General features: G+C 37.9%; 1 long non-coding RNA gene across 2 annotated transcripts in view; it reads right to left on the reverse strand.

Moving 5' to 3' along the window:
• LOC138160420 (uncharacterized) overlaps positions 1–27,312 on the reverse strand; it is a 35,408-nt gene extending 8,096 nt beyond the window's left edge. The window contains exons 1-3 of one of the 2 annotated variants that reach the window (XR_011168142.1): positions 27,211–27,312; positions 24,382–24,439; positions 2,641–4,231 (exon numbers count right to left, since the gene is read on the reverse strand). This is a non-coding gene — a long non-coding RNA (uncharacterized lncRNA). Of the gene's footprint in view, positions 1–2,640; positions 4,232–24,381; positions 24,440–27,210 lie in introns of those variants that run through there. The other variant, XR_011168141.1, reaches the window with a different exon arrangement.
• Positions 27,313–27,898: the final 586 nt, after the last annotated feature.

Raw genomic sequence — 27,898 nt, forward strand, 5'->3', positions numbered from 1 at the left:
TCCAGTTTTCATATCTGCTAAATGGAAATAACAGTTTTCCTATTTACCTTAGAGGTCTGTTGTAAAGAAATGGCCTCGTAACTAGACTGCCAAATGATCTGAGATAATATCAATTCTTGGACTCACTACAAATAGTGCCACTAGCTCTATCCAAGTCATATGCAAGTCAAGACATCACCCATAATTATTATTTTACCCCCAAATTGTGATGCCATTGGTCCTCTTTGAAAGAAAGAGGAACGACAATAATACAAGCAGTAAATGGTACTTTAGTAGACTACAAGAGTTAATAGATCTTTCTAGGCATGAAATCACTTAGGGGCTAGGGAGATCTGCCTCAGTTCAGGTTCTCTATCAGAGGACAACCCTATACTGGTTATATTTTTAGTTACTATTGATGACTAGATATATGAGGTGAATTGACATTTCATTACATGATTACATTTGGTCTTCTCCGCTATAGAAAACCAAATTATATTTGTAATTGTGCCCTTTTCCTTTGCTTTGTAAAGTTTCTAAAACTGTTAAAAATAAAAATCCTGAAAGTAAAATCATATTAAGAACAAAGTCTAACAGAAGAGATAATGCGCATTTACAAATAACTCCAATTTGAAAAGTAGATTGTTAAAATCCAATGAGTGGTACAAAGCACGATGAGAGTATAGAGTAGAAAGAGATAACTTCCAGCTGGGTAGAATATAACTTTAATAATAAACTGGTTGCCACTGAGAAGTACATCTTGTTTCCTGAAGCTGTCAATTCAAAAATAATAAAGTCATAAATTATAGAAGTGGGAGCACGGTGGAGTGGAAGAACACAGGACTGGGAAGACAGGAGATTCACATTCCAGTCCCAGCTCTGTCAGGAACTAGTTCATAGGATCATAGATGTAGAGTTAGAAGAGACCCTAGAACCCAATTAGAAGAAATCCATCCTTTTCCAGATTATGAAACTGAGGCTCAAAGCAGTTGAATGGCTTGCCCACAGATACGCAACTAATAAGCACCATAGGTAGACTATAAATTCAAGTCCTCTTGAATTCAAGACTAGTACATGAACCATTATGCTTTGGTCATTTGGATTCTCTGAGCCTAAATTTCCTCACTGGCAAAATGAGGTGGGATATGTTTGGATGAGGTCCCTTCCAGAGCAATGTAACTGTACTATTTAAATCCTTTAAGCAATCGTCATTTGGGAAGTAAAGTAGATTTTCTTCTTTTGGTTATTTGGCAAGGTGTCTAGCATACTGGAGTGGGGTCAGGAAGACTTGAATTCAGATACCTCCTAGCTGTGTGATGCTAGGCAATCCACTTAACTACTCAGCCTAGGTTTCCTTATCAGTAAAGTGGACATAATAATAACACCTACTTCTAGGGTAGTTGTGAGGGTAAAATGAGATATATGTAAAAGTCCCTTGCAAACCTTAAAATACTATATAAATATGTAAATAAAATACTATATAAATATAAATGCTAACTTTATTCTTCTTTCTCAGAAAGGAGAAATAATTTATGTCATAAATCACATTTAAGTATGGTTGTAACCATCTCTACAATCACTATGAGTCATAGAAAATAGCATTTTTATAGATCATAATTCTTTGTATCAACTTACTTTTAAAAACATTAGTGCTGTGTTCAAACCTAGGTGACTTCTCATTATGAAATATCATTAATAAAATTATTTTTTGAGGAGAGCAGGGGGTTAATTCAGGCTGCAGATTCAGATATTTGCTCCCTAGTTCACTGGTACTCCTGTATGAGAGTTTATTCTTCTCATGCTTTTGGCAAGATGGCTCAACTCCTGACAAAGTTGGCACTTTCTCCTATTATTTTGCATTCATTCATCTGCTTATCCAAAAAAAAATAGCTGCAATCTTGTGAAATAAACTAGACAGAGGAAGCCCAAATCTTTTACCCTCTTGACTAAGAACATTGAAATAAGCATTGAATTTGAGAATAGCATAATGACTATCTTTTCCCCATTGCCATGACTTAGTAGTTCTTAAACAGCTTAACATTTTTTTCCCTAGTAATTATGTCAAATATTGATAATTGAACTATAGGATGGGGGAGAGGTAGAAAATTGACTGTTATTTCTTCCTGATACCATTGCTGTGAATTAATCTAAAATTCAGAATGTGATGAAAATATTCTGTGTAATAATAATAATTACAGCATTTATATTGTGTTTTAAAGTTTCCAAAGCACTTTACAAATATTGTTTTATCCTCATAACTCTGGAAAGTAAGTGTTATTATCCTTATTTTACAGTTGAGGAACGGAAATAGACAATGGTTGAGTGACTAAGGTAGTATTTGGACTTAGGTCTTCCTGAGATCCAGTACTCTATCCATTGTACCTCCCAGCTACCCCATGGAAGTAAGATGTCCTAGGCATAGTAGCACCAGAGTTGATTGTATTTGGGTGTGTGAGTAGGAGGATTGGGGGAAGGGTTGAAAAGACTATAATAGCATTATCTTCTAGGAAGGGGAATCTGGAGGATGTTAAACTAAAAACAAGATCTCTTTTTCATCAAATAGAAAAAAATAGTTCACATTTGCAATATTTTTTAGCATGATGTACCCAAGAGAGAAAATAAACACAAAAAGAAAAAAACATGATTTTTTAAAATATGCAGAGTCCTAGGTTAAGGCACTGACAGGAAAATATCAAGTGACATAAAGTGAAGTGATGGTTTTTACAAATAGGTACTCAATGAAGATACATGGCTTCCTGGTTGGGTCATAGGACACTTACAATCATGCCTGTGACTTAGTAATATAGCTTCTTGAAACATCCCCAAAAGTCAATGGATATGCATATACCATGCATATTTTTCTTGCTTCAAAATATAGATAGAACTAGAAACAACTAGTGAAAATAGAAGAGCATATGATTTCAGCTCAATATGAGAAAGAACTTCCTAAAAATGAGAGCAATCCAAGCTGGCTGTTTCAAGAAGTACTGGGTTCTTTACCACTGGAGGTCTTCAACTGCAGACTACAGGAAGACTTCTGGACTTCTGCTGAATGTGGTTTGCATCTCTGAGGTCCCTTCTACTTCTTAGGTTCTAGAATTCTACATGGTGTGTGGGAAGATGCTATAGACCAAAGCTAGCAATATCACTTTTTGTGAGTGTGTATGCAATGGCATTTATTGAAGACCCCCAAAAGTAAAATCCTTGCCGAGGACCAAAGTTCTTGATACTGTCAAATGGTTCAGCATCAGAAACTGATTTTTCCCCCCACTGGAAATTACACTGATGAAGAGACATTGCCATTTGCTTTGTTGCTACACCCTGAGAATCACGAGACCTTTCCATTTGCCTTGAAGCTGAAATCATTGTTTTCTCCCCATTAGAATGTGAGCTCTTTGAGAGCAGGAGCTGTCTGTCTTTTCTTTTTGTATCCTGTTGTGTGTGCAAGAAAGCATGCACACACACACACACACACACAATTAGACATTTTTTCTCTGTTTTATCAGTGAGGAAATACAAAAATACGATATCCCTGCTCTTAAGGAGTTTACATTCTAATGGGGGAGACAGCACATAGAAAAGGTTTTAGCTGCAAGTTGATGAAAAGTTTTCATGATCCTTAGGGTACAGCAGCAAAGCAAATGGTAATAATGCTCCTTCTTTAATGTCCTTTCCACTGAAAAAAGTCAGTTTTTGATGTTGAACTAATTGACAGTGCCAAGGACTTTAATGGCAAGAGTTTTCATTTTGGGGTCTTCAATAGATGTAGTTATAGTATCTGTAAGAGCAATTACCAGGGTGCATCTCCACAAGGATTGCTTCCCAAGATGGTGGCACTGGGCATTGTAATTCTTGAGCTTTTGGGTTCAGGGTCCTGGACTGTCACCATCAGGGTCCAAGGGGAACATGGTGGTAAAGGCAGTGGTTGTGGTGTGAATATTCTTTTATATGCTGCCTATCCCTCCCTCAGGATGTCTTGATGCTTTAGCCAGACAGGCATGCTTGGCCCAAACTAACTTGGCAGTTAGTTGGCAGATTCTGAGAATATCTGACCCCTTCCCCATAGGTGTTGCTTCCTCCAATGATGGGTGTGAGGGCTAGGCTGGAAGTAGGACTGGTAGTCTAGGGGGTACTTATATTTCCAGGGTTCCTGTACCTCTCTGTTTGATTGTGGAAGTTGTTCAGCAGTTGTTACTGGTAGTAATAAGTAAGGTGGACTCCTCTTAACAATGATTTCTCCCCTCAGTTATGCCTATGGGGATAGAAGCAGTAATAAAATTTATTTATTGACAAGTAAAATGACTAATTTATTATATTGACTCATAGTACTATAAAATATACCTAATAACATGATCTTGTAAAATGTTATATAGCATTCTATCCATTGTATAGTTTTTAAAAAATATCAACATGGATTTACTAAAACATTTGAAACAAAGTGATTTTTAAAATTAGTTTTACATTTGTTGTTGTTCAGTCATTTTTGCAGTTATGACCAACCCTTTTGACCCCATTTTTTTTTACAAAAATACTGGAGTGGTTTGCCACTTCTGTCTGCTATTTTACAGATGAGGAAACTGAGGCAAACAGGGTTAAGTGACTTGCCCAGAGTCATACAGCTAGTAAATATCTGAGGTCATATTACTCTATCCACTATGCCACCTATCTTCCTAAGTTTTACATACAAAGCATATAAAAATAATTAAAAAGGTACAGATAAATTCCTGAGATCACAGCTCTGCAGCTGGAAAGAACCTTAAGGGCAATCTACTCAAAACCTGTTCGTGTTATAGATAGTGAAACCAAGGTTCAGGGAGATGGTGATTTGTCCAAAGTCACACAGTTAGTAAGTGAAAGAGTCTGAATTCAAACTCAGGGCTTACCAAACTCAACATCATTTCTCATGCATTAAGCATGTGCTAAATATATAGCAACATGCTAGGAACCAGTGAATACAGAACTAATTAAGACATTATCTCTGCCCCTCATGTAACTTACAATACATACACAAAGAAGTTTGATCCAAAAAGAAAAAATGGAAACTATATCCATACTATCATTTTGTAAGCTATAAAACTGGGAATTCAGAACACAACTCAAGAAGAGTTTAAGTTTGGAAGAAATCATGTCTAGTATAAAGTAACCCCAGCTACAGTATATGAAAATTTAGAATGTCAGTTCAATTTGTAATGTACCCAGGACTGCATTATCTCAGGAGAACATTAGAAAGAAGGACAGTGTGTCCTTAAACTGAGCTGGAGAGTCAAGCTTCATCCTTAGGCTCTTCACCTATTCCCAGAATCAAGCCTTCCCTGATACACATTCTGACTGTGGAATGAATTAAACGTGGCCTTGAGTTAAGAGAGCTAAGATCAAAAGAGTCAATTAAACACATTATTTTCATTTATTGGGCCCTAGTAGAATAACCGGTGCTCTTATAAATACCAGGAGAAACACTGTTCATGCCCTGGCTGTCTCAAAGGCTAAATAAAACCTACAGTTTTTTAAAAGGTGAAAAGAGTAGGAAATATTCCCAGAAGCAATTTGATTTTGTAACCCAGGTTATTCACTCTTGCATTAAGGGTTTTCCTTTTACCCGCGTAATCTCTCTTTTTTATCTTCCTGGAGAAAACTGCAGGAAAGGATCAGCATTTAAAAGCTTTATGGAGAAAGTGTTACAAGCTGCTTTAACACATACCTAAAAGTGGGTTTTTGACTTTTTTTTCCCCCTGCGCTCTTTAAAAACATTTTCAAATATATACTTCAGCGTCATATTCAATTACTCACTCTGACTAACCCCAAATATCCAACATTTCTATCTTCACAACATTTATCCTCTATGACCCCTTCTTTCCACTCTCACAGTCATCCCTTGTCCCCTAATTTATAATCTCTCAGCTAGAGATTACCCTAGGAGTCTACTCAGGGCTCTCCCTGTCTCAACTCTGCACTCCAAATGCACTCTCCATTTAACTACCAAAGTAATTTCCCAAAGCATAGGTCTAATCATGTCACCCCTCTACCCATAAACTTCTTCTTAGCTCTAGGATCAAATATAAAATTCTCTGTTGGGGCCTTAAAGCTCTTAATAATCTGGTCCCTTCATACATTTCTAGCCTTCTTACTATTCCCCTCTGCTTCTGAGGCAGCTGGTACTATGGTGAATAGAGTGCTGGGTTTGGAGTCAAGAAGACAAGAGTACAACTCTAACCTCAAATTTTTACTAGCTGTGTGATCTGGGGCAAGTCACTTGACAGTTTCTGCCTCAGTTTCCTCAGCTGTAAAATGGAGATAATAATAGTACCTACCTCCCAGGGCTATTGTGAGTATAAGTATGATCATTTTTGTCAAGTGAACATTTCCTTAATAAATGTACCAGCTTCTTGCTGTTTGTCACACAGGTCAGTCCAACTCTATGCCACTGCATTGGATGTCTCCCACACTCCCAATGTTTTACCTCCTCACTTCTGCTTCAGTTTCCCTGGCTTCCTTCCAGTTGCTGTTATTGCTGAGTTGTTCCTGGTACTGTCTCCACAGGCCATCTAGCTACCCTGCTTGGCTGATAACTGGTTATAGTGTCAATCAATCTGTCAACAAGAGCTTACTGTGTGCCAGGAACTGTGCTAAGCTGGGATGGAAGCAAGGGTGTAAAGACAAGCATAAATAGTGTCTGCTATCAAAGAGAGTTCACCTTTTAATGAGAACAATAGCAGATACCTAACTAGGTATGGAAAATTTACTTTGGGGAAAACACTAGCAGCTGGGGAGGGGGGTGAGGGGAAGAGGAGGAGAGGGAGAGGGAGAGGTGGGTAGGAGGGTGGAAACCTGAAAAGCCTTCCTGCAGGTGAGATTTAATCTCAGGCAGCTAGGTAGCACAGTGGATAGGGAGCTAGGCCTGGTGTCAGGAAGACTTATCTTCCCGAGTTCAAATCTACCCTCAGACATTTATTAGCTGTGTGACTCTGGGCCAGTCTCTTAACACTGTGCGCCTCAGTTTCCTCATCTGTAAAATGAGCTAGAGAAGTAAATGGTAAAGCACTCCAAGTATCTTTGCCAAGAAAACCCCAAATGGGATCACAGAATCAAACATGACCGAACAATAACAAATCTGCAGAACTTGTCCATCGAGCCTCCTTCCCTCCCCTCTAAGTATCATTTTGGCAGCAAAAAGTGGGTGGGAAATGGCTCAGAAAATAATGGTGAGAGAAATAGTGCAGAACTAGTGAGAAAGGACTGGATCAAAAGCAGTTTTATACCCCCAAGGAAGACTGGATGGAAAAATACTAGAAGTACCATTTAATGCTACACCAAGTCAGTCTTCCCGTCAGGCACCAGGGGAAGCAAGAGACAAAGAAAGCTATTTGGGATATTTCTTTATCTCCTTCTTTGGAGTGGTTTGAAGGAACCAAGAGAGAACTGAAATCCCTGGTACATGATGGCAAACCAAAGCACAAAAGCTCAGATCCTGAGCATAAGACTCATTGTTCTTTTCCCCTCACTCTGAGATTCTGTCATTGTGAAGAAGAAAGAAGAAACTCCTTCAAACTCTCTGTTGGCAACTACTTTATCCCTTCTGGTTTTAGAGAGTTTCCTGGAGGTACAAAAAGTTTAAATGATTTGCCCATGGTCCTTCAGCTACTGTTTGGCAGAATCAAAACTTGAACCCAGATCTTCCTGACTTAATGGCTGGCCTTCGTACCATCCCCACCTTCCCCCCCCCACACACACACACTACCTCCCCATGTATCATTCACTAGCTAATGGAATTTGCCCAATAATCCAATTGTTATCTCCATAAGGAGACTGACATACAGATCCACATGTATGCATACATGCAAGGTCTTGTTTGTGGATAAATGAATCATGGTACAACTGATGGAAATAAGGAAGTCGGAGAAGGTACTGGTTTGAGGAGGAGAAAGATGATGAATTTGGTTTTAGATATTTTGAATTTGAATAGATATTGAAAAATCCAAATAACAATATATATTATATAGTTGGATAAATGGAATTAGAGGAATCAGATAAGAGGATAGATTAGCAGACTAGTAAAAAAAAATTATATAAATAAACTATTTTCATTATAAAGTGTTTTGTATACATTTTAAAATTTGAGAATCATTAGCATAGAAGTGATAGTTGAAACCATTAGGTATATGAGCTCTCCAAGGAAGAGGATATGAATAGAAAAGAACAGAGGACCAAAACCTAAGCCTTAGAGAATGTCCACATTTAGGGGTAGTAGGAAAAGGAGGGCCAATGAAAAAAATAGTCATGACATTCCCCTTCCTTAAAAATATCCAATTGTCTATAGATTGACTAGAATTGTTAACACTTTACTGAGATGATTATTGTCATAGAGATGGCTAAGTGGTGTCAACCCTGACCAAATGATCAAAGAACTACAGCAGTTCTGAGCTCACACAGTTGTCAAAACCACAGTTAACTCTAAAAATAAAATAAAATAAAACCAAAGACCTAACCTAAAGCAAAAAACTTTTTTTATTCTATTGGAGGAGGGAAACTAGACACATAAGAGCCAATAGGAGACCTGCTTTAGTTTGGACAAATCTCAATACTTATACTAATGGCTATTCAGTGAACTGAAGCTTTGGCAATGAGGGGTAACAGTAACAATGAGACAAGTTAGATTCATAGCAGGGCTTCATGACCAGAACACTGGCACTACAGGTGCTTGTTCAAACTCAACATCCATCTGACGTTGGTGTGAAATAATTTTGGGATTTTGCTCTGGTTGGGATCACTGAGAGGGTGAGCCACAGAAGATTATTGTTATGCCAAGCTCGGGACACAGCTTGCTTAAAGGGTCTTCACTCTGGAAAATAGAGTTTCTTTTAACAGTAAAAAGAGAAGAATGAAAAAAAAAATAAAAAGAGAGGCGTGGTCTTGGCATGGGGATCCTGACAGTGGCAATGTAGAAACAGTGGTGAAATTGGAATCAGGAAGACCTGAGTTCAAATCCTTCCCGGAGCTAGCCACACCTTTCTCAAGCTCAATTTCTTCATCTGTAAATATTAGGATAACAATAGCACCTACCTATTGTGGTGAGGATCAGATGTCATAAAACCTTAAAGTGCTATAAAAACTATAAGAAATAAGGCCATGGGCACTGAGGGCTACCCAGGTGAGGCACATCCAGAGGAACTCAACAGGTAGGGCAAATTATGAGTGACTGAGCATAAAAATATACTCCCAAAATATATTCCACAGAATGAAGTCAAATGAGAGAACAGAATTATGAAGAAGAGCAGAAATGGAAGGCTTTGAAGAAATGTATAACCCAAAAAGAAGTAGGGCTCGTTAGGTTGTAATAAGAAGAAACAAACTTTAGTGTGTGCTCCATTGTCAAGATAAAGTGAGAAAGGATACCAATAAATGCTTATTATTATTATTTATCTAGTATTTATATACTACTTTATATAGTATTTATTTATTATTTATCACAGTTATTATTTATATAGTACTTTAAAGTTAGCAAAGTGCCTTATAAATATTATCTCAATTTATTCTCACAACAACCCTGGGAGATAGGTACTATTCTTATCCCCATTTTACAGACGAGGAAACTGAGGCAAACAGTGACCAATACTCAGGTAATCTTGATTCCAGATCTAGCATTCTATCTAACTAGCTTGATTTTAAAAATTATCTTTGCCAATTTTATGGTCAAGAAGTAATTGTTTTAAATTGCATTTTTCTTGTTATCAGTTATTTGTAGCATGATCATACTGTGGCACTTATGGGAAGATGTGAGCAAGAGTGGCACAAGATATGAAGTCACAGGTGATTGATGATTTGTAGCACTGGTGGAATTAGCCCTATGGGTGAAGTGACAGATTCAGTGGAGTATTTGAGGACTGATGTCTAGTCTTTCCAACACTGTTCTTTCTCAATGCCCTATCCCAAACAGAACCCTCTAGCATAACAAAGAAGTAAAGTTAAAGAAAAGAAACACTGATCATGTCAGATAGCATATGGCTTGTTTTAGATCTGTAGTCTACCACCTCCCTATCAAGAGGAGGGTGGTATATGCAGTTCATCAGTCCTCTTGAATCTGTAGTCATTGACTGATCTTTGCACTGATATGAATTCTGACATCTTTCTGATTAATGGTCATATAAGCTGGCTCCCCCTACCAGGAGACTGGAGCCATTTTGACTCTGTGACATTGCTAATGTCTATTGTTGTTCAGTTGTTGAGTTGTGTTTGGTTCTTCATGACCCCATGGACCAAAGCATGACAGGTCTTTCTATCCTCTTCATCTCTATAAGTCTGTCCAAGTTCATGTTTGTTGCTTCCATGGCACTATCTCATCCTCTGCCATCCCCTTTTCCTTTTGCCTTCAATCTTTCCCAACATCAGGGTCTTGTCAGCAAGTCCCATTTTCCTGTTATGTGGCCAAAGTATTTAATGTGTATGAATCTATAACCAAAATAAAGGCTGACATTTTAGAATAAAAATCACCCACTCTAGTCCTTCCCTGTATAAATGAGGAAACTCAGATCCAGAGAGGCTGAGTAATTTACAAAAAAACATAAGGGTAACAGGCAGCATAACAAAAATTTTATCTTTTCCTCTATATCCAAGGCCCTTTCCATGATCCATGCAAAATAAACTGTGTACTTACATGTACAAGCAATATTCTAAAATCATGATTGCATGCTTTTTGAAAGGATGCAATATTCCTATTTGATTTTTCTAGTGTTTAAACATACAATGGTATGTAATGTTTTTGCATAATTCTTTGAAAATGCTGCTTTTGACAATGGAATCAATAACAATCTGTTTCTGTAGGGTACCAAAGACCTAAAGTCAAGTCAACAAGAATTTATTACATGCCAGGTACTGTGCTAAGCACTGGAGATTCAAATAGAAATGAAAAAAAAGGGAAGTCACTGACCTCAAGAAACTTAAATCCAAGAAGGGTAAGAGGGAGGAGGGGGAAGAATAACAAATAAAAGAAATATATCATTTTACACCTACCAGACTGACTAAAAAAGATAGAAGGTGAAAGTAGCAAATGTTGGAGAGGATGTGGAAAAACTGGAACCTTAATTCATTGTGGGTAGAATTGTAAAATGATCCAACCACTTTGGGGAGCAATCTGGAATTATACACAAAGAGTTATTAAACTACCTTTTGACCCAGCAATACCTGGTCTATTTCCAAAGATGATGAGGGAAAATGGAAAAGAATCTATATGTTCTAAAATGTTTATGGCAGTTCTCTTTGTGGTAACAAAGAATGGGAAATTGTAGGGATTTCCATAAATTGGGGAATGGTTGGACAAATTGTGATATATGATTCTGATGAAATACTACTGTGTAATAAGAAATGATGAACTCAATGATTTTAGAAAAATATTGAAAGACTTGCACAAAATAATGAAGAGCAGAATGAATGGAACCAAGAGAATATTGTATAGAGTAACAGCAATATTGTTTTAAAAATGTCTTTAAGAGAATAAGCTATTTTGTCTATTATAAATACCCAAATTAACTATAAAGGACATATGAAGAAAGATAATATCTGCATCCAGAGAAAGAATTGATAAATAAAAGTATGTATAAAATAATTTTGCACGTGTGTGTGTGTGTATTAAACTACCTGTGTCAAATGGTAGCCATCTTGGGGGGAAAAGGGAAGAAAAAAATAAATTTATATGATAATTTTGTTGTATAATTCAAAGGAGTAGCAATTTGTGCCTAGCAGATTTTCAGCTTCATGTATAATCATCTTTTTATTGTACTATGTTTTGAAAAATAAAACTGTTTTATTCCACAAATTAAAAATAAATTAAAAAAAGAAAGCCGAAAGGTAGTCGGAGGAAGGGAGCATGGTGAAGAAAGAAGACTGCAGAGTCAGGAACAGAGCCCAGAGAGGAATTAGGGAGAAAACATGAACAACTAGGGTATCCTGGGCCCTTCCTTGTAGTAGAGGTTCCACAAGAATTTGACCAATGAGAGGAAGGGATGCAGGGAGAGCGAGATTTTCCTAGGTGAGAAGGCTACTTTCTCCTTGTGGAGAAAGAAGTCTAGAAAATTGGGAGTGGAGGTCAAAGAGGAGTTCTTGAAGGTAGAAATAATTTAAGTTAGGAGCTCTTAGAGATAGTAGAGTAAGAAAATATCCTAACTGGTTGGACACCTGGATTTTACTTCTCTTCTACCAGATATACACTTACCTGGACTAAGTCCTTTGGCCTGTTTTTTTTTTTTTTTGAGCAGAAGTGAATAATAACTTTTTTTGGATGGGGGTAGATTAAGGGTTGGTCTTGACTTGTGTAATCACATTGGTGTTAAGGAGCTACCAGTGAAACATCCCTTTCCCCAGCAGTTCAGCAATTGCCTTGGAATTTACAGAATTTGAGAGTTGCCTTAGGCACAAAGAGGTTAAGTGGATTTTGCCCAGGGTTATACAGCCAGTAGATCTCAAAGACACAACTCTATCCTAGGTCTTCCTGACTCCCATACCACAACTCTATATACCACACTAATCCACTATGCCTCTCTTAATGATAATGCCATCCTTGAAAAAGTAGCATAACTAAGAATGAGAAATTCTATTCTGGATATGATTCTCACAAATGGGGTGGAAGAGATTGCTAAAGTAGAAATGATGGGAGTCTTGGGAGAAAAGTGATCAATCTACCTTTGGGTTTCTGTGAGAGAAGAGTAAAGCTAGAAATAGTCTGATACATCCCTAGATTTTGAGAGGGCAAGATTCAAAAGTTTCAGAGGAAGGACACAAAGAATATCATGAATTAAAATTCTAAGGTGGAAGTCAGTCCAGGAAAATTGAATAGCTCTCAGGAATGAAATTCTGAAAACATCATTAAAAACAATTCTGATGGGAAGGAAAAATAAGCATTCAATGAGGAGAATAATGTAGAATATACAGGTAACTCCCCAAATGACTTAGATTTTGAGGAGACATGTATGGAAAACTGGAAACAAGGGCAGGTATCAGAGGATGAATAAAAACGGTTGAAATACTATAAAAAATAGTATTAATTGTGCTAAGCTAAGATGCTAAAGGTGTTGAGGAAAGCTAAGGATGGCAAAAGAGGGTTTTGTTTACTGGAGGGAAAGAAGACTCCAAGACGCTACAGTACCACTCCTGGGGTGGATGGATTGATGAACCGAGAGAGGATGCAGAGAGAAGGCAAAGCTGCTCAAGTCCAATTTGTTTCCATTTTCTCAGGCAAGGCCGACAATCTTTGGATGAACTGGAAAAGATAGATCAACCAATATAGAGTTGACACCCAACACAATTTCAAGTCACTCAACTACACATTAAGGCACTGGGAAAAAACTGCCAGATGTGATTGCTAGTGGTTAGTAGTTAGTGATCTTTCAAAGACTGTGGAGAAAAAGAGGGGAACCATGGAATAGGAAAAGAACAAAATCCTGCTTATTTTTAATTATGAGTACAACATTTTGGGAAGGTCACCAATAATCTTGATTTTATGTCTTAAAAAAGATCAGTTGAACATGTGGGGTTGTTTAGTGTGAAGAAGAGAAGACTCGGAGAATTTAATTGCTTTCAAGGGACTATACTTGTTCTCAAGTATAATTTAATAATTGTTTTCAAGGGACTATACTTGACTCAGAACAGAATTAAAACAATTGGTGGAAATGACAAAATGTCAAATTCCAGCTTGTTGTAAAGAAAACTTCTCTAACAGTTAAAGCAAGAGTTCTTAACCTTTGTGTGTGTGTCAAGGATCTCTTTGGCAGCCTGATGAAACCTACTGACCTCTTATCAGAATCATGTTTGTCCAAATTCATAGGAAAAAAGGAAGGAAAAAAGCAGTTAGTCAGTAAATGTCTATTGAACATCTACTATGTGCCAGGAAGATCAGTTAGGTGGTGCAGTGGTTAGAATGCTGGGCCTGATTCATCTTCCTGAATTCAGATCCTGCCTTAGATACTTACTACCCATATGACCCTACCAAGTCACTTAACTCTCTTTCCCTCAGTTCCTCATCTGTAAAATAAGCTGGAAAAGGAAACGGCAAACCTCTCCAGTATCTTTGCCAAGAAAAACCCCAAATGGTCTGTTAAGAGTCAGACACAACTGAAATATCTAAACAACAACAAAATTGTGCCAGGAACCATGCTAAGCTCATTACAAATATTATCTCATCTCATCCTCATAACAACACTGGAAAGTAGGTGCGACTATTATCTCCATTTTACAGTGGAGGAAACTGAGGCAGGCAGAAGTCCAGGGTTATACAGCTAGGAAGTGTCTGAAGCTGGATTTGAACTTAGGTCTTCCTGACTCCATGCCCAGCATTCTATCCCATGTATCACCTAGTTGCTTCATAGTTAGAAGACAAGCTCATTTCAGTTAAAGATTAGTAAAAGTAAAGATGCAATTTTCCCTATACTAATTCCACTATCCCTGAAATTCATCCATGAGCTTTTTGGAGGAAGGGAGGTTTTCCAATGGACACCAGGGTAAAAAGAAAAAAAAATTTCAGTACCTACTACATACCAGGCCCTGTCCTAAGTGCTTTTCAAATATTATCTCATTTGTTCCCCTGAGATAAAGTTGTTCAGAACTAGCATGGGTTGCTTTGAGAGGTAGTGGGTTCCCCCTTGCTGCATGGTTCAAGTGAAGGCTGGACTACCACTTTGGGGTATGGCAAAGAAGGAATTCTTATTTCTGTATGACTCAGTGGTCTCTGAGGTCTCTCTCAAATCTAAGTACTGTGACCCAGGTTCCAATTCTTGCTTTGATTCTATATAACCTTAGGCAAGTGCTTTAATTTCTCTGGGCTACAGTTTCCTCTTCCTTAGAATGAAAGGGTTGGACTTTTGTCATTTCTTAGTTTCTTCTTAGCTCTAAATCTGTGATGCTATAAAAGAAGAACAGATATTGTAGAAGCAAATCCTAGAGATACACAAAGAAAGGCAGACATAGAAACCCGTGTACATACAAAAAAGTGACAGAAAATGAGACAGAGAGGAGTGAGGAATATTTACGTCTTTTCTTGTCTCTTCTGCCTCTTCTAGCTACTATCCATCATATGCCAAGACATAGAGGAAGATAAATATACAAGGTACAACATAAAGGGGCAGGAGAAAGCATAGACACACATACATGCCCAGCGACATCACACTCATCTTTCAAGACCAAAGGGGCTTCCTCCCTTGTTTACCTGCAAACTCCTGCTGGCATCGATCTATCCTTTCTGTAATTCTTTTTATTTATAGTTCGTGCAACCATACAATTAGCACCTGACTGTCTGACCTTGTTATCCAATTATCTGTACTTTAACATGGACTGTATCTCAACACCAATACCTGTACGAATGCTTCATTTTCTTCTTGTCTTGTGTGAGTATATCTCAACTCCCCAACAAGAGTTCACAGTCTTTATAGGTGGAGGTGTTACTTCATTATCCTCTTTTGTATTCTCATATCATTTAGCACAGTGTTAGTTACAAATAGAAAATGATTAATAAAAATGTTTCATGGAGACTTTACAGAAAGATATATATGAATGACCCATAACTTGAGCAGAGGTGGAATCAGCTCCCACCAACACAAACTGTCAGCTCTCTATGACTCATCACATAAATTCTCAGGAGTTGCCTGAGGCACATGTGAATTAAATGACCTTCAAGGACCTATAGTTAGTAACTTTCCATGGCAGGATGTAAGCCTAGGTACTCCTAAAACCCAGTCAAATACCAATCCAATATAACACATTGCATCTAAAGAAAGAAAAGCAATATAGTACAAAGGAAAGAGCACTGGCTCTTTGGTTAGAAGACTTGGTTAGACTCAAAGGACTATTCTACCTTTTATACCTATGTGACCACAGGCAAATTATCTCAACTCTCTGGGCTTCCCATTTCTTCTCACTTCATTTTGCATCAGTTCATAGAGGTCTTGCCATGTTTTTTTTCTTTCTAAAACCACCCACCTCGTCATTTCTTATAGCATAAGAGTATCCTAGGGGTGGCTAGGTGGCACAGTGAATAGAGCACTGGTCCAGGAGTCAAGAGGACCTGAGTTCAAATCCAGCCTCAGGAGTCAAGAGGACCTGAGTTCAAATCCACTTAACACAAAACTAGCCGTGACTTGGGCAACTCATTTAACCCCAATTGCCATGACTTCCCCCTTCCAGAAAGCAAAAAAAAAAAAAAGAGTATCCCATCATTATCATATGCCACAACTTATTCAGCCATTTCTCAACTGATGGGCATCCCCTCAATTTCCAGTTCTTTGCCACTACAAAAAGGCCTGCCATATAAATATATTTGTACATATGGGCCCTTTTCCCTTTTCTTTGATCTCTGAGTTACAGACATAGTGGTGCTATTTCTGGATCAAAGGATATGCCCAGTTTTTGTAGCCCTTTGGGCACAGTTACAAATTGTTCTCCAAAATGGTTGGACCAGTTCACTACTCCACCAAAAATTCATTTAAGTACCTATTCTCATTAATTTTTCAACATTTGTCATTTCTGATAGGTGTGAGGTAGTGCCTCAGAGTTGTTTTAATTTGCCTTTTTCTACTGCAGGGTTTCTTAAAAAGTTTCCACTAGCAACCCCTTCAGCACTTCTTAAACTGTGGTTTGAAATCCCATACGGGGTTGCAAGTCTAATCAGTAGTGAATTAAAAAGTTTTTTTTATATAGATATAGATAATTTTGATTTCTTCTTCTGAAAATTGCTTGTTTTTATCCTCTGACCATTTGCCATTTGGGAAATGGCTCTTATTTTTTTTTATAAACTTGATTCAATTCCCTATATATTTGAGAAATGAAGCCTTTATCAGAGAAACTTGCTGTAAAAAATTTTTATATCAATTCATTGTCTATGGTATTTTTTAAGCAAAATATAGTTTCCCTAATTATCTTTCAATTATGTCTATTTTTGCTTTTGTTTTGTCTGGGATCATGATTGCTACCCTGTCCTCTTCACATCAGATAAAGTATAATTGACTTGTTTTCAGCCCTTCCTTTCAATTCTGTGTGTGTCTTTCTGTTCCAAGTATATCTCTTGTACACAACATATTGCAGAATTCTGATTTCCAATACATTCAGCTATTCACTTCCATTCAATGGGTTAGTTCATTGCATTCATATTCAGAGATATGATCACTGTACATTTCCCTCCATCCCATTTTCCTCTGTTTATCCTTCTTTCTTTTTATCTTGTCCTTCCTCAAAAGTTTATCTTCCTTCTGAACACTGCCTCCCCCAATCTGCTCTCCTCCTTATCATTCCCCTCCCCTGTTTATCTCTCATCTCTTTCACCCCATCTCCCTATTGGGTAAGATAATCTCTATAACTTTGCATGCCTCTTTTATGTGAGAAAATTTGCCCCATTATATCCCTCTCTATCCCCTTCTCCCAATGCATCCCTTTTCCCCATCCCTACATTCTTTTTTTGGAGATCATCCTGACATAATTGACTCACAATTTTCATTTGGTCAATTCTGCTTTTAAAGGACCTTTTTCCTTCAGTGAATTTTTGTACCTCTTTTACCATTAGGCTGACTCTGTTTTTCAAAGTATCATTTTTTTCCAGTAATTTTTTGTGCCTCTTTTACCAAGCAGTTAATTTTCTTTTCATAATTTTCTTGTATCATTGTCACTTCTTTTCCCATTTTCCTTTATTACTTTCATCTCTTTCCTTAACTTTTCCAGGAATTCTTGCTGGCCTTGGGTCCATTTAAAATTTTTCTATGAGACTTTGCTTGTAGCTGTTTTAATACTGTTTTCTTCTAAGTTTACGTCTTGGTTTTCCCTGCCACTATAATAGCTTTTTATAATAAAGCTTTTTTTGTTTATTTGATCATTTCCCCAGCCTATTTCTTCACTTTGAACTTTTTATTAAAGTTGGGCTCTGTTCACCTGAGAGTGGGGAGGCACTAAGCCACGCTTCAGGGTTTTATTTTGTGCTACTGTTTTTAAGAGCAAGTTCCCAGGTCTTCAAGTTTTTAGTGCTTCCAAGGTGATGTGATGCAGGGAGAGGTGTGGTCACTGCTCTTCTAGTCTGTACTCTGGTCTTCACCCAGGAAGGCACCCTGCCCCCCTGATACTACAAATGCTGGTGCTTGTCTCTGCCCTAGACCTGTGACCAGGGTCTCTGCTCCTTTGTGACCAACCACCAGCACTCCTCTATACCCTAAAACTTTGACCCAGAACTGCATATAGGCAATAGAGTTGTCAGTCAGCACCAGCTACACTCAGTGCCAGGTAAAGGTCCCCTGTAATCTCTTTCTGACTAATTGTCCTACTCCCTTACTGTCTCTGGGCTGAGAGCTCCCAAAGCTCCTGCTGCTACTGCTGTTGTTGCAGTCACCTCCCAGGGCCAGAGCTGGTACTCCTTTCACACTCTGGGCTCATGCCCTTCCTGGTATTACAAACTTCTCTAGCTAACTTCCTGTGTTGTCTTAGGGTGCAAAAAATGTCTGTTTCTGACCTTCTGTTGACTCTGCTGCTCCAAAATTTCATCTGAGAAGTTATTTTAAAGTTGTTTGCAGGGGAATATTGGGAGAATTGAACAGATCCTGGCTTGTACTCTACCATCTTCTAGCATTTCCAACAAAGAGCTATCCAATCTTTCTTTTCTAGCTGACCATATGACTTCTTTGTCTTTATGTCCCGATGATACTTCCAAGTCAGTTTGTCCAAAACTAAGCTTATCACCTTTTCCCTAAAACCTTCTTTTCCTTCCAATTTAACGATTTTCCTCAGTGGCACCACCATTGACCTTATCTTCCATATTCGATAACATAGCATTATCTTTGACTTTCCTCTTCCTCATCTTACATCTAATCAGCTATCAAGACCTGTTGATTATGCCTATAAAATATCTCACGCATTCATTACCTCTTCTCCATTCCTACTACTATCATTCTAGTATCAATTCCTGTAACCAGCCACCTGAATTACTGTGGAGCATCTTAATGGGTTTTATTGAATCAGTTCTCCCTTTCTTCTCTCCATCTCCATATAATAACAATGATAGGTGGCATTTATATAACTCTTTAAGATTTGCAAAGTGTTGTGCATGTTTTCTCATATGATCAGTATACTAATCCTGTGTGGTGAGTATGCCCATTTAACAGAAAATAGAAGAAAAGTGAGGCTGAATGAGATTAAGTCACTAGCCAAGAGGCCGCACAGCTGTCTGAGTCAGAATTTGAACTCCAATCCAGCGTCTTGCCTACTGTACCACCTACTTGCCTCTAATTCTAACTCTGCCTCTGTTCAAATAGCTATCAGACTTAGTTATCCATACATCTGATTACAAAGCAAATCAGCAAACAAGCATATCCTTCAGTGGCTTCCTATTGCTTACCAGTTAATGTTCAAATTATTTGACTGGATTTAAAACCCTCTAGAATCTGGTGCCATCCTGCCCTTCAAGATTTATCCTATAAAATTTCTTTCAACATACTTTATTCTCGAACTAAACTAAATTACTTCCTGTCCTTTATACTGTCCCTTACTTTCCTACTTCCATTCTTTTGTTCATGCTATTATTCTCCATGTTCAACCCTTGCTTACTGAATTCTTACCCATCTATAAGACTTGAACTCAAATATCACTAATTCCATTTCCTTAATCTGCCCAGTCAGGTCATTGCTATGACACCTCCTTTATTTGGAGCTAACAGTGAATGTACCTCTCTGATTCACTTATCAAATATTATTTTGTATTATAATTACCTTTATGTGTCATATCCCTCTATTAGCTATAAGGTAAATAAGGAAAAGTACTGTGCTTTATCTTAACTTTGTACTTCAACTAGTACTTATCACAGTGTTTTGTCAATAATGGGTGCTAATTCTTTGTTGAAATGAATTCTTCCCCTTCCCCACTAGCTGAAAGTGATTTCCATTTGCCACGGCCCCTTATATCTTCTTGTTTGTACCTCTCCTGTTCTTATCATATTAAGCTTTCTTGAATGTCTTCTTCTGGATTGTGACATAGTTCCAAGATACAGAATGTAACAATCTCCAATGGAGAAGTACACAGTGAATGAGCAGACTACAATCTGTAACTAAGAAGGAACTTGACAGAACATCAGTAAAATATATAAAGAAAAACGTGTGTTAGGAAAAGATGGGTTGGCTATGTGATGAGGGGGAGGGATAACAGATCATTACCCCGAGTGCTCTATTTAAATACTTGTGATGTCAGGAGAAAGTGAAGAAGGCCTCCAGACTTTGGGTGGACCCCGAATGAATAATTTATGGGGTGATATGGGTAAGAGCTGCACAGAATAAACAAGCATGGAGGAGTTGAGATACACATCTTTGGAAGGAATATCTAAATTGATATCAGATTCACTGGATTCCATGTTGTAATCTTCTAATAAATAATAAACTCCACAAGAATAGGAGACGGAATGAGCTAGAGAGGCAATCTAGTCTAATCCTCATACTTCACAAAGAAGAAAACACAGCCCTCAAGATTAAGGAATGTGGACAAGGTCCTATGCCTCCTTCTTGCTTCTGCTGCTCCTAAAACCAAGGCATCTTGAATCCCCAGTGGTTCTTTTTAGGACCATATCATGCTGGATGAAAAGCAAAAATTGCTGGGTTTTAGAATTATTCTTTTCCTGGTTGAAAACGACAGTTCTCTTTTTAGGGACCTAAAATTTGTTCCATTCTACAAGAGAACTGGAAGCTTAGAAAACTGGAAGCTTGCTGGCATTTTCAATTTATCTCTCAACTCGAAATGTAGCAAAAAAGAAATTGAGTCCATTTTAGAAGTTTGTTTCTGACATATTCTATCCTTCTCCTTCGTAGTTCCTAAAGACAAATGATAGTTCAGGAAGAATTTCTACACAGAAACTAAAAGTATTTGGCTTCATATTGATTTTTTAAAAAAAAGGAAACTACTGGTAAAACTGAAATCTCTTATTTTGTTCAGGTTACCGAAGTAACAAGACTTTTTTTCCTTCTTTTCTGTCAAAACTGTGCTGATATACTTAATGCAGAGATGTCTTTGTGTATTGCTATTACTTAAGATTCTGAGGGTAACTAGGTGGCATAGTGGATAGAGCACCTGGCCTGGAGTCAGGAAGACCTGAGTTCAAATATGGCCTCAGATACTAACTGTGTGATCCTAGGCAGGACACTTAACCCTGTTTGCCTCAGTTTCCTCATAGGTAAAATGAGCTGGAGAAGGCAAACCATTCCAGTATTTTTGTCAAGAAAACCCCAAATGGGGTCACAAAGAGTTGGGCACAACTAAGATGAATGAACAACAGCATCAAGGATACTAAAACCAAATACAATGGCCAAAATCCATTATAGGGGTAGGATATAGGAATGCAATGGAATGGGCCTCCTATAAGACAAAAACATTGAGAGATGATAAGATAATGGATGTAGGGCTAAAAGGGACTTAAGAAGTCATCTAGTCCAACCCCCTCATTTTATTAATCATGAAACTGATGTCCAAAGAAGAGTGACTTGATTACAGTCCCACAGGCAGGAAGTAGCAAAGTTAGGATTTTAATCTAGGTTTTTTCACTTCAAACCTGGTGCTATTCCCATTGTACTCACTTTCTAGGCTAAGGAAAGCTAGCCCAGATGGTGTAGTACATATTAGTCTAAAACTGGCTCTATTTATCAACACATTAATTATATAACAGAAATATTTTTTCGTGTAATAGTCTTATCTCATGATGAGTTTATCAGAAAAGAGCAATAATAAATAGTCATGATACAACCTAAAAGGGGAAAATATGTTTTTTGGTCCCATTAGTTAAAGAAAGAACTCTTTCAAAACATAAAAAAAAAATACTTCAAGGGAAGAAAAAAAAAGTAAAGAAAGAAAAGAAATGATTCAAATGAAGAAAATATTGGCTACTTAACTAAAGAATATAATGTACAAAATGCAATTCAGAGAGAATCAAAACAAGTTGAATGAGCCAAAAATGGATTTGACTATTGAATAAAAAGTTTAATTTAGGACAGAGAGGCCCCAGATGACTGCAAATGGGCCTAATACAAATAGAGAAAGAGTTTATCCACATGACTAGTGAAAAAATCAACAGGGAAAGAAGGGCCTGACCCCAAACTAAGATAGTATAATGAAAAATCAAATTGTTTGACAAGAGACACATGGAATGTGACATAATTTACATTGGAGAGAGAGGAAAACAGAGAACAACCAAAGAGTGAGGGAGAGTAAGAGAGAGGAGACGGGAAATGGAATCTCAAGGCACAGTCATTGCACATATGTTTTTGTAAAAAGGGGAAATCCTTATGGTTATTATTCCTTTATTTTCTTTTAAATTGAATATATTTTTAAGTTTGGAAAAAAGTGGGGGCAGCCAGGTGGCACAGTGAATAGAGCACCAGCCCTGGTGTCAGGAGGACCTGAGTTCAAATCCAGGTTCAGACAATTGATACTAGCTGTGTGACCCTGGGTAAGTCAATTAAACCCAATTTCCTCCAGTTGGGGGTGGGAGGGAAAGATGTAGAGTTGGGAGAGACCTTAGCACTTATATAGTCTGATCCCAAATTTTATACATGAAGAAATTAAACCTTAGGAGGATTAAGTGACTTGCCCAAGGTGTCAGGGCTAGCCAATAGCAGAGCTGAAGTTTGAACTCAAGTGTCAGCTCCAACTTCAGTATTTGCTCCATTGTATTCTACTCTTCACACAAGGCTATAGTTCTTATTTGCATAATAGTCTCTTGAAGATATTTCCTAATATCTTAGTAATCTTCAAATCTGGAACATCTCAATATTTTTGTATGTACTTTTTTTCAGACAGCTTTTGACCAAGTCACATCACTTGAAGTTAATGGCTTTAGATTTGGCAGTCACATTATGTAAATTGTATGGTAGAGCAAAAAGATATTGAACTCTGAGTCAAAACTTATCATCACTTTGCCACTCAAGCATAATTACCCCCTCCCTTTGATGGACTATATGGGAGATGGTGTTCTCAGTTTTAGTTATTTTAGTGAAAAAATCTCCAATCTCTTTTATTCCCCAAAGCCTGATAAGGGCTAGAACAAGCTGTATAGCTAAACTACTAAGAATCATAAAAAATATTAAAAAATGAACTTGATGTAGATAGGAAGGGGTTTTTATTTCAGAAAAAAATGAAATACCAGCAGTGGTAAATAAACAAATAAAAAGGTTCAACTGTGTTGCAGAAAGAGAAATTACATTTCATCCTCTCCAGAAATTAAGTTACATTACATACATCCCAAGAAAGTCATGGAATGACAGAATTCCAGAGTTGGGAGGGGCATCTGACACCATCTAGTTCTGTATCTGAAAAACAAGCCCTTCTGAACAAGTAATCATCTATCTTTTTCCTAAAGACCTCCTGGCTGTGTTTATAACTGTTCTAGACTTAACCACCCTGTCTCAGCTACCTTATGACCTTGGAATATCCCTCTGTCATTCTGGTCCCCTTCTCCTACTGGTAAATTCCTTCTGGTGACTTCCATTTTGAGTAACAGCCAAAGTAGGCCTTGCTTCATTTCTTGTCTTGCTATACTTGTGACTCTAGGAATTCTCCACCAGGTCCTCAGGGAAGTACCTTCTCCATAGCTTGCCCCACTTTTTATGAGTTGCCTCCTCTCATTGGAAGGTAAGTACCTCGAAAGCAAGGATTGTCTTTCTTTTGCAATGTATTTCTAACCTCAGAGTTTAGCTCAGCCCCTGGCACATAGCAAATACTTAAATAATGTGCATTACCTGTACCTGAAACTTCTGGTAAAAAGTAAACCCATAATTTTCCCAGGTAGCCAATTCAACTTTTCATTAGCTTTTGGCAGTTTTTCCCTATATCAGGCCTAAATCTGCCTCTTGACAACATCAATTTAATTCAATTCAAAAAGCATATCATGCATTGTTCTTCTTCCTGTCTTCTGGAAGTAAGGAGAACAAATCTAATCTCTCTTCCTTATGACAGCCCTTCAAATACCTGAAGATACCTACTCATTTCTCCCTAAGTCTTCTCTTTTCTTGGCTAAATATTCTTGTTTTCATCAACCACTCCTCACACAGCATAATTTCAACATCATTCACCAACCAACTTTTCTGGATCTTTTCCAGACTCTTAATGTTCTTCCTAAAATATTCTAGAACTGAATACATTCCAGATGTAGTCCAATCAAGTCAGAATATAGAGGATTATCACTTCCCTAATCCTGGACACCAATGGCCTGTGTCAATTAGATAAGAGCAACATCACAGTGCACCAAAAAAACCTGAAAAATATTCATCTATCATAACCTGAAAGATATAATTTAGAATGGTGGAGTTAGATAAAAAGACTCTGACAAACAGGTTTATAATAAAGAACTGAATATTTTTGATCTGTGAAAAGGCAATCACTCTGTCAAATTCTAAATAGTCAATATATTTTCCATACCATTCATCCAGAGCATGGGGTGACTCAAATTGATCTCAGCTGTTCAAATATGATCTTCCTGGGAAGAGACAAGGAAATTAACAATAAATATGGATTAACATCATTCACATATCACAGTCATTGTGTGAATAATTTTAGCATTAATCTTCATTTCAATTTGCTGGGTCCTTAAACACCTATAGTAGTTCTTTGGAATATATGAGTAAAAGAGCTACGGTGGGGTGGAAGGCGGGGGAACCAACTGTACCAACCTTTTTTTTTTTAGGAATAATTTGAAGCTCTCGCATATTTCACAATCATATGGTAACAGAGATAAACATGCTAGAAGAAACAGGAAATCTCCTAAAGTACTCCATAAGATAGATAAGTGACGATTTCTCTTCAACGTCCTAAGTGCGACATGATGTGGTTGTTTTTTCCATAAGAATTAAGATGTCGACTTTGGAATTTTTGCCAAATTCTAACTTGGGGTGGTGGTTAGGGAGAGGTTGAATTTTGTCATTCCAGATACCTTTGTCATCCTAGATTCCCATATCATTTCCTTTCTTTTTATGCTAGCCATTATTTAAAGCTTACATCATAAATAGGAGAACATTACTTTGAAACATAGCCATTCACACAGTTAAAGATTTTGTATTAGTTTTCAGTCTGCAAACTACTTTGAAACATTTCTAATAGGAACCAAATGTACTTTACTAAGCAGATATGCTGAAGTAAATTATTCATTGATCTACAGTTAGCATTTGAATGTTGGCATATAGTTCTGTGGGTGTAAAGGTATAACATACAGTTGAATGAATCTATTGAACTGAAGTACATTTCTTAGTAAGAACTATAAAATTTGCCTTTGGTGTATATTCCCTTTTGGCGTTTCTCCTTCCCAACCATGCCTCCTTTCCAAAGCACCTTATCTTCTATAACATGATTTTCCTTCCCTAGTGCTCCATTTTGTTCCCCTACTCCTAACGCACAAAGTTTTGTAGTTGTTGAGTTTTTTTCAGTTGTGACCAACTCTTCATGACTCCATATAGAGTGTTCTTGACAAAAATATTGGGGTGGTTTGACATTTCCATCTCCAGCTCACTTTACAGGTGAAGAAACGGGGTTAAGTGACTGGCCCAGGGTCACATAGTGAAGAAGCCTCTGAGACTAAATTTGAACTCAGGTCTTCCTGACTCCAAACCCAGACCGCTATTCATTGCGCCATCTAGCTGCCACAAAAGGTATACCATTGGGAATAGTCTATTCAGGTCTACTACCAGACCAGGATCACCCACCCACTCAATCATTTGGGATTTTTGGCTGCCATGTTCCTCCTATGTGATTTTTGTCCACGTCACTTAACAACTCTGAGGGCCTTAGTTACTTCATCTATAAAATGAGAGAGTAAACTAGGTAATGTTTAAATTCTCTTCCAGCTCTAATGATCTAATAATCTATGGTTCTTTCCCTCAGCAGAAACTCCTTTGTTCTCTCATCCTCTCAAGACTTGACTTCTTCACCCTTCAAAGCTGCAATTAACTGAAAAATTAATCTGGGCTAAGGAAATGGAGAAAGAGGGTTAGAAGATTACACTTATGTCCTGTATTCCCCTGTCTCTCAGATTACATACATTTCAACACTGGCTTTCTATAGATAAAGCTAGTTGTTTTATATCTTACCTCAAAGCCTCATTGACTCTTATGGTAGCAATTCTGGACTGTTAAGAGAATTATCAGACAGTGGAACTCTGGTTGGGAGGCATGCTTAGGGTGCAGATGGGTTTTTATCTATGCCATCCAATCTCCCTGTCCCCATGTAAACTGCTTTCCTTCTCAGCATATTTCTAAGACCTTGTCAAGTTTGTACAAAAGATCGCTATTGCTGGTCACTTCAAGTACAACTCCCCTGCCTGGTTTTTAAGGCCCAATCCAATGAACATTTGAGAAGTGCTCACTATTTGTCAGGTAATGAACAAAGTTATGGGGATAGAATTAATTAAAAAGACAGCCCATGCCCTCAAGGAGCTTAGAATGCAAAGAGGGAGAAAACATACAAATGGAGGCAGGAAAGCAGGGTGCGTTAGTGGCATCTTGTTCCATGATCTGAGAGACCAGTTTCTTCCCTTTATAAAGGATGGCACTGGGAGGAGTTTGGTACTCCACCCTCAAGCCCTTCAGTCAGAGGGGTGTCAATCAAAGCTTGAGTCTGCAGCATAGTGGTGAGTTTAGAAGGGATGAGCTTAACCTGGGAGAGGCATCTTGTTTACTGGAATTGAAACCAGGCAGGGCAGCAGATGCAAAATAGAGAGCTTTATCATATTTGTCCAAACCCGATTCTCTGTCTTTTTAGCTTTTATTTTGTTCTCTCCAACCGGAATGTCCGTCTACAATTCCTCTGCTTAACTAAATCTTGCTCATTTACCTATTTTTTTGGTTTTGCTTTATGGCCTTTTTCATCTTCAGAAAGCAGACCATTTAAACATTAAAGCAGATCTTTATTGGGAGGGAAGGGGAGGGTTTGGGTGGAACCTATGCAAGCCCAGCCTTCTTTCCAGGAACTGGTAATGGCAGCTTGTAATGATAGAAGTTAATGAGAGTTACATGAACTCATCCATGTGGCCTGAAATGAGATATCATGAGATGGGACTTTTCTGGCCCAACAGATAGCAATACTTGGGGCTATGATAGGATTTTGACAGGAGCAAATGTGCCTTCACAGGTGGCCTACTGTCAACAACAACATTCCCAAAGTCCCCTTGCAGAGAGGAGGCATTTTAATTTACTGAGCAGCATGATCTGATAATAGCCTTGTAGTCAAAATGATGGAGATTGTGTGCGCAGTGCCTACCTTTGATTTGCCTTGTGAGTTCCCGACTTTCAAAGTATGGGGATTGGACAGGTGACCTGGGGAAGCAATAGATTTGAAGATCATTACCTCTGATTACTAGTAAATGTTTCAGGACTTAATAGTATAAGGCCAAGAGGAAGGAGTGTTGCTTATTCAGAAACCTCAAAATATGATGGAGGAGGCATTGATGGTTGTGTACTTCATGTTTTCATATCTGTTAATAAGCTCCTTTGTGCCATTGTACTTTTTTTTTTGCTTTTTGGAGGAGGGAAAGCAGGGTAATTGGGGTTAAGTGACTTGCCCAAGGTCACAAGGCTAGTTTTGTGTTAAGTGTCTGAGGCTGGATTTGAACTCAGGTCCTCTTGACTCCAGGGCCAGTGCTCTATTGACTGCACCACCTAGCCACCCCTTGCCATTGTACTTTTTGTGCAGTGAATTCAAGGCTGCCTTACACTAACTTTAAAAAAATCCTGACCATTCATCAAGACCCAGCTGAAGTCTCACCTCCACTTCCAGAAAGCTATATTTGACTGCTACAGCCCATACTGATTTCTCTTCTTTGAGCTCCTTAACACACTTTTAGTTGACCATAAATAATGAATGCATCCCTCTTCCACTAAAATCCTCTTTTGATATCCCCTAGTAGCATGGAGATGGTCTGGGGTCTTGAAGTCAGTGCCTGTAGAAA

This window comes from Petaurus breviceps, unplaced genomic scaffold, assembly GCF_028583685.1.
Source record: "Petaurus breviceps papuanus isolate PSGF00001 unplaced genomic scaffold, PetGlider_PUasm1.0 181, whole genome shotgun sequence".
In the NCBI taxonomy this organism is placed as follows: domain Eukaryota; kingdom Metazoa; phylum Chordata; class Mammalia; order Diprotodontia; family Petauridae; genus Petaurus; species Petaurus breviceps.